Raw genomic sequence first — 6,884 nt, 5'->3', positions numbered from 1 at the left:
TGGCCCAAAAACCAAAAAAAAAAAAAAAAAAAAAATATTAAAAAAGAAAAATCTAGTTTAAAAAAAAAATAGAAAGAAAAAATCTAGTTTTTTCTTTGTTTTATTTTTTGGTGGGGAGGTCCTGCACAGTGGTGCTCAGAGCTTTCTCCTGGCTCTGCTTAGGGATCACTCCTCTGGTGGGACTTGAGGACCATATGTGGAGGCAGGGATCATTTCTGGTGGGCCACATGCAAGGCAAGAACTCTATTTGCAGTTGTCACTCGTTCCTCTCCAGCATTTTTTTTTTTTTGCAAGGGCCACACCCAATGGCACTCCGTTTATTCCTGGCTCTGTGCTCAGAAATCACTCCTGGCTAGCTCTGGGGACCGTATGGGATGCCAGGGATCGAACTCTGATCGGTCACATGCTTGGCAAATGCCTTGCCCACTGCGCATTCGTGCCGGTCCCACCTGCAACTTTTAATAGCACTAAGACTGATAGGTAATACAAGTAAATACAAGTAAGATGCTACTTTGCCCTGATAGTCTGAAAAGAATGGCAGGCAATGTTTTTGTTTAGTTACAATTCTTTTTTTCTTTTTTTGGTTTTTGGGTCACACCGGCGGTGCTCAGGAGTTACTCCTGACTGTCTGCTCAGAAATAGCTCCTGGCAGGCACGGGGGACCCTATGGGACACCGGGATTCGAACCAACCAACCACCTTAGGTCCTGGATCGGCTGCTTGCAAGACAAATGCCACTGTGCTATCTCTCCGGGCCCTTGGTTACAATTCTAAGTAGAATTTTTATTCTGAAATTTAGAATTAAATCCCAAATCTGACTTTCTTCCTTGCCTGTCCTATGATGAGAGAAATGTAGGTTTGATGGTGGGGTCAACCTCAAGGTAGGTAGGAAGTGAAAGGGAGAAATTTTTTCCCCCATGCAGTGCTGGGTCCCCAACTCAGGGCCAGCCAAGTGCCCTAACACTGAGCTGCAACCTCAGTCTTGAGATTTTTTTTTTCTTTTCAGGTGTAGCTGGTGTTTATTGTTGCCTTCTGTAAAGTATCCTTTCTAGAGTATATTTTCATATCAAATTAAGTAATTTTATTTATTTTTGTTTTATGTTTTTGTTTTTGGATCACACCCAGTGATGTTCAGGACTTACTCTTGGCCCTGCGCCCAGAAATCGCTCCTGGCTTGGGGTACTATATGGAACGCCTGGGAAGTCAAACCGGGGTCTGTCCTAGGTCAAACGTGTGCAAGGCAAACGCCCTACTGCTGCACCATCGCTCCACCCCCTGATTACATTAATTTTATAACCAGGGGTTTTTTGTTTTTGCTGTTTGGGCCACACCTTGTGACACTCAGGTTACTCTTGGCTATGTGCTCAGAAATCACCCCTGGTTTGGAGGACCATATGGGACGTTGGGGGATCGAACTGCGGTCTGTCCTAGGTCAGCCGCGTGCAAGGCAAACACCCTACCACTGCGCCTAAATACATTAATTTTATGACCAGTTTTAAATAGTATAATTTTTTTTTTTTTTTTTTTTTTTTTTTTTGTTTTTGGGCCACACCCGGCGTTGCTCAGGGGTTACTCCTGGCTGTCTGCTCAGAAATAGCTCCTGGCAGGCACGGGGGACCCTATGGGACACCGGGATTCGAACCAACCACCTTTGGTCCTGGATCGGCTGCTTGCAAGGCAAACGCCGCTGTGCTAACTCTCCGGGCCCTGGTATAATATTTCTTTTTTTTTTTTTTTTTTTTTTTTTTTTTTTGGTTTTTGGGCCACACCCTGTGATGCTCAGGGGTTACTCCTGGCTATGCGCTCAGAAGTTGCTCCTGGCTTCTTAGGGGACCATATGGGACGCCGGGGGATCGAACCGCGGTCCATCCTAGGCTAGCGCAGGCAAGGCAGGCACCTTACCTCCAGCGCCACCGCCCGGCCCCGGTATAATATTTCTAATAGGAGAATTCCACACTAAGTCTGGAGAGATGGATTAGGAGGAGTTAAGGCACTTGACTTGTATCCCACAACCCCAGCTTTGAATTCCCAACACCAGATAGGGACCCCCCCAGCACTGCCAGGGATCATTCCTGAGCATAGAGCCAGAAGTAATCCCTGAGCACTGCGAAGTACAACCTCACATCCAATTTTATATATATATATATATATATATATATATATATATATATATATATATATATATATATATATATATATATATGTTACTCCGGGCTCTATGCTCAGAAATCACTCCTGGCAGGCTCGGGGGACCATATGGGATGCCAAGATTCAAACCACCATCCTTCTGCATGCAAGGCAAACGCACTACCTCCATGCTATCTCTCCAGCCCCTGAATACTGTATATTATATATGTTATGTATAGAATGCTAGTTCAGTTCAGTGGCTTGTTTTGATTCCTTCAAAGAGAATTGTGTTTCTTTGGCCACTTAAATATACCACAGTCTATATATCAAATCATTACTTAAAGTCATCTAGTTTCTTAACTTTTTGGGGGGTCCTACACCTGGTGGTGCTGAGGATTTAGTTCTGGCTCAAAGCTTGGGAATCACTCCTAGCAGGGCTCGGGGAACCATATATGGTGCTAGGGATTGCACTACTGGGTGTGACCCCAAAAGACAACAGAGCAATAAATAAATAAGTAAAATACCTCACACAGGACCAGGCAGATGATAGACACTTCATAAATAATAGTTCTTCCTGGATGGCAATACATGTGAGATGATGCTCCAGATGTTTGCAGGCTGAACAATTTCAAAACCAACTAGAAAGGATGTCTCACTGTCTCCCCTAAGAGGGTAATATTTTGGCTGTGAAGTTGAATTTAGATGAGAGAACATGACATGCTTATTACAGCTATTCCACACATTAGTGCTGTCTTTATTATTGTTGTTTTATTATTTTGGCTTTTGGGCCACACCCGGCAGCACTCAGGAGTTACTCCTGGCTCTGTGCTCAGGAATTACTGCTGGCAGGCTGGGGAACTATGTGGGATACTGGGGTCAAACCCAGGTTGGCCATGTTCAAGGCAAACACCCTACCCACTGTGCTATCACTCCAGCCCCATCTCTTACACAAATGGTCATTTGAAGATCCTATCTTATTTATTCTTTACAACAACTCAATAAAGTAGTCACTATAGTTATCACTGTTTTCCAATGTCCATTCAGGAAAAGCACATTATTTAGTCCTCAAGCCCCAGATTGATTTTCCAACATAGTAGTAAAATGGACTCATTTCCCCACATCTGAGACGCCGAGATTGACCAGAGCATGAGCAGGGGTTGGGAGGTAAGGGGTCTCCAAGGAATGAAAATTATAATGGTGTCTGAAAAAAACTGAGATGCATAAACGAGTCAGAACTGACCCCTGAATTGTTTGACCTCAGTGTCGGGCCAAAGGCAGGTGGAGGCTTAAAGGGCTACTGTGTGACAAGCACTCTGGTCCAGAAGAATTTTCTGGGGAAGGGGACAGGGCTTCGGGCAAGGTCCTTGAGGGCTCAGCAGGCATCTGGTTTGTTGATCTCAAAACTCTCCTTGGTCCTTGAGTCGGGCATGTGGCAAAACAGTTAAGTGTTCTTGGTGTAAAACCCAGCTCAAAGCATTATCCTGCCCTCCATAAATCCTGACTATTGTTCCTTAGAGCTATCATTTCTTGCTATAGAAACCTAATCCTCTTTTAAAACGATATATTTATACCTCAACAGCTCAGCAGTATTTATGGAGCAGGTCATGGGCAACTGACCTGTGTGAGAAGCCAATTGAACCTGAGATTCTCCCAACAGAGATGACACGGGTTTCTAATTCATTCTTACCCAGTTTCTTCATTCACGCACTGGCAGCCTTGAGTCATTCCATATGGTTTTCGTCTTGATGAATAGGAAGAGGGGGACAGGGATGACAGTAACTTCACACTGAGCCAGTGGAGGCCTCTGTCATGCTGGGCATGTATTGACTTCCGCTCTGCTGAGCTGAGCAACGGCTGTAAATTCAGCAGCCATGTGCTCTTCACAAGGTCTTTCCCAATTCGGCAAGCCCTTTTACTTTTCGCAGCAGCAGGCGTCTGCTAACCCAGATACTCTCAAAAAAAATTTGTGAAATTCAGAAGCGAGCTCTCACTACAGGGACAGGAAGCCTCTGTTACTCAGTCACAACCACTGTTCCTGATATGGCCCAAGCACTGTTCTAGATACAGGGAACTTTACACCCTATGTAGTGAAGTCCCTCTTCTCAGCATCACATACAGTCTCATAGAAAGACTGAAAGTGGGGGGGAAAAAAAGAAGACAATGTTTTAATGGGTCAGTAAGGGATGAAGGGAGGCTAGGAAAATCAATTAGAACCTGTGTGTGTAAAGCAAGATAGTTTGTATTGAATCAAACTTAAAGATGTGGGGAGAGAAAGAGGAAGTTCGTGGTGAAGAGAGAACAAGGACTTCTCCAGAGTGGAGAAAGCAAGGAGAGATAGAGACAAGTAAGTGAGTTATGTATTCCCAGGAACCAGTAGGCTTGAAGAGCAAGTGTAGAACCTGAAATTGCAATTTCTATGAGGGCTGGAGAAATAGTACAGGGGTTTAAGACATTTGTGTTGCTTCCAAAGACCTGGTTTATATCCTCTGTGCCATAGACGATCTCTAAGCATCTCCATGGCTCAGTCCTGAATACAGAGCCGGGAGTAGACTTTAAGCACCAAGGATGTAGCCACATGTGTGTGCATGTGTGAGAAGTCAGATATGGGGGTGTGACCTACATTAAAGTTGTATTAAAAGAGGCCGAAGCGGTGGCGCAGGCGGTAGGGTGTTTGCCTTGCACGCGGCTGACCCAGGAAGGGCCTGGGTTCAATGCTTCACAATCCATATGGTCCCCCAAGCCAGGAATGACTTCAAAGCCAGATGTGAGCATCACCGGGTATGGCCCAAAAACAAAAAACAAAACAAGTTGCATTAAAGATGATGAGCAGTGGTCAGATTCAGAATATAAACTGGACTGGAGCTAACAGGAGGATTTAAGAATTGAAAGAAAAGCATTCAAGGGGACACAGACACATGAGCAAATGGGCACACAGTGATGTCCTTCTGAAGAGAAGCCAGGGCAAAGAGGGATCTGGGAAGCAAACCAGAAGTTTGACCAGGGCCTGGCTAAGCGTGTGGTCGGAGTCCAGATCTCAGTCTGAGATGGGTTCACGAGTCTGGAGTTGCGTGGACAGGTTCAGGCTGAAGAGATGTTTGGCAGCAGGTCAGTAGTGGCATGATAATGGGTTGGGAATGTGCACATTGAGGGAGAGCATGTGAGTAGGCAAGAGAGGGACCCTGAAGACAACGTGGGACAACCCTAGCCTGTTGAGCTGGTCAAGAGGTACAGGCAAAGAGGTGAGCAATCTAAAGTCGGAGCAAAGTCCTAGAGCAGATCTTTGAAACAGCGCTTAAACCAAGAGTTCGGTTGGTGAGCTATGCTGAATCCACTTGCAGCTGAGGGAAAAGAGGAGGTAATTGGTGACTCCTGAACGCCTCCGTGAGTGACAGGGATGAGTGTCTAACTGGAGTCCACTGAGAGGTAGGAAATCAAGGCATAGACACAAAGCAAGTTGGAAAATGTTACTTTATACTACATTGCCTGGTCCACACACACCTTCCAGCAACACAGATTCCCCGCCTCTGTCTGAGTAGTGGTCTCAGGTACCCTGAGTACAGCTAGTGGGGGATCCTATAAGACACAATTAAAAGCCCCCATGTTTAGCATTGTTTTGGTTTGGTTGGTTGGTTGGTTTTGGGTTACTTCTATCTGTGCTTAGCATTTACTCTTGGCTCTTCAATCAGGAATTACTCCTGGCAGTGCCCAGGGACCAAACCCAACTCAGTTGTGTACAAGGCAGGCCCACTGTCTCTAACCTTTCTGTACTAGTAACTAACCCACTGGACTATCACTGTGGTCCCTCGGCACTATTCTGAAATGATGCAATGCACTTGACAGCACAGATATGCCCTTTGTTCTAGGCTCTTTGGGGGCCATTGCAGCTGCCCTGCAGTGTCCACTGAAATGATAAGACAAGGGGCCAGAGTCATCTGCAGGTTCCTGTACTCACCACAGAGCCGCCACACATATACAGTGAGCATTTCTCCGGGGCCACTGGGAGCCATGGGCAAGTCCTGAGAAAAACTGCTGCTCAGGGAACTAGATGTGATGCCAAGATCAAACCAGGGTCACAGCCATGTCTGCTGCAACATGCGGGGTGAGTGTTTAACATGCAAGCTATCAGTCCAATATGTTTTTGTTTATTTTGTTTGTTTTGGGGGCATACCAAGTAGCTCTCAGGGGTTACTCTTGCCATACTTGGAGGCCATACAGAATGCCAGAGATCAAACCCAGGTCAACAGCATGCAAGGCAACTATCCTATATGCCGTGCTATAACTCTAGCCCACATTCCAACACTATTTCTTAAATGTTGGGGCCAGACTGATAGTACAATGGGTGGGGTGGGGTGTTTTCCTTGTACACCGCTGACCTGAATTTAATTCCTGGCATTCCATATGGTTGGTTCCCTGTGCATGCCAGGACTGATCCCTGAGCACAGAACCAAAAGCACATCCTGAGCACTGATGAAGGTAGCAAAACTTAAAATTTAGTTTTGGGATCACACCTGACAATGTTGGAGACTACTCCTTACTCTGTGCTCAGGGATACCCCCTGTTGGACTTTGGAGGGCCAGATGTGGTGCCAGGGGTTGAACCCAGCTCAGTTGTGTGTCAGGCAAGTACCCACCTACTGTCCCTAATCTTTCCAGTCCGAGGACTGTCTTTTATATATCACTTACAATGGTTGTAAGTATTTCCAACCCCAGTTGAGCTCTTCTGAAGCAGGGTCATGTGCAAATTAATAAACCAAGCCAG

The sequence above is a fragment of the Suncus etruscus genome, chromosome 18, assembly GCF_024139225.1.
Source record: "Suncus etruscus isolate mSunEtr1 chromosome 18, mSunEtr1.pri.cur, whole genome shotgun sequence".
In the NCBI taxonomy this organism is placed as follows: domain Eukaryota; kingdom Metazoa; phylum Chordata; class Mammalia; order Eulipotyphla; family Soricidae; genus Suncus; species Suncus etruscus.
Note: the sequence above shows the minus strand (reverse complement) of the source record.